General features: G+C 45.0%; 1 protein-coding gene across 1 annotated transcript in view; it reads left to right on the forward strand.

Moving 5' to 3' along the window:
• ADAM19 (ADAM metallopeptidase domain 19) overlaps positions 1 to 1,191 on the forward strand; it is an 84,896-nt gene that overhangs the window by 63,366 nt on the left and 20,339 nt on the right. The gene's annotated exons all lie outside the window — the stretch shown is intronic.

The following is a 1,191-nucleotide window of genomic DNA, read 5'->3' on the forward strand; positions in this document are numbered from 1 at the left end:
GCCTCTAATTGCACCCTGAGGGCAGGCGCGGAGTGTGCCCATGGCTCCTGCTGCCACCGGTGTAAGGTAAGTGGCCCTTTCCCCTGCCTGGGGCTCGGACCTGTCAGCTGCCTGCTCTGCTGGGCATGGTGGGGATTCACCTCCTTCCTGGGAGAGGGATGGCATCAGGGTTTCAGAAACTTGAAGCTGGAAAGATCCCTTGAACAAAATTTTACCCTTCCTATACTGGGCATCACTGAGTTCAAATCATTCCAGAGGGTGGTGCCTCCTTGGAGATGGTAGATTTTTTTTTTTTAAAGAAGTGTCCAGAGCGAGAGTAGGCTTGATTTTATTTGAGCTCATAATAATAGTTATTATAATTTTGTTAACATTGATGGATCTCTTAGTAGCTGCCAGGCGCTGTGTTGAGAATTTTATATATGTTATCTCAGTCAGTCTTCACAAAAGCTCCATAAGATGTATGTATGCCGGCCGGTGTGGTGGCTCATACCTGTAATCCTAGCACTCTGGGAGGCTGAGCGGGGAGGATCGCTTGAGGTCAGGAGTTGGAGACCAGCCTGAGCAAGAGCAAGACCCTGTCTCCACTAAAAATGGAAAAAAAAAATTAGGTGAGCAACTAAAAATAGAAAAAATTAACTGAGCATAGTGGTATGTGCTTGCAGTCCCAGCTACTCGGGAGGCTGAGGCAGGAGGATCACTTGAGCCCAGGAGTTTGAGGTTGCTGTGAGCTAGGCTGACGCCACGGCACTCTAACCCAGGCGACAGTGAGACTCTGTCTCAAAAAAAAAAAAAAAGAAAGCATGTATCCTATTATCTCCATTTAAGATGAGGAAACTGAGACTTACAGAGGACAAGTGGCTTATCCAGAATCAAGCAGTCAGGAAGGAACTGAATCCAGCTTTCTCTGACTCTGGAGCCCACATCCCCAACACTGGTGTGGGAGATAAACAGTTTATTACTGCCGGTGTTACTATAGGACTACAGTCTCTTATTCACAGTTCTGAAATTCAGAAAGTTCTGAAAATTGGGGAAAAATATATAAATACATTTGGTGACCAAACCTGACCTGAATCGATGTGAGACTAATTATAGCCTTTTCTTAAATTACACCTAAACTGAATATTTATATTTCATGGGAGAAATAGTAATGTGTTTGATCAGAAATTGTTATCCCAGGCCTTGATGGGCGGC

Source organism: Propithecus coquereli, unplaced genomic scaffold, assembly GCF_000956105.1.
Source record: "Propithecus coquereli isolate 6110/MARCELLA unplaced genomic scaffold, Pcoq_1.0 Scaffold322, whole genome shotgun sequence".
Taxonomy (NCBI): Eukaryota; Metazoa; Chordata; class Mammalia; order Primates; family Indriidae; genus Propithecus; species Propithecus coquereli.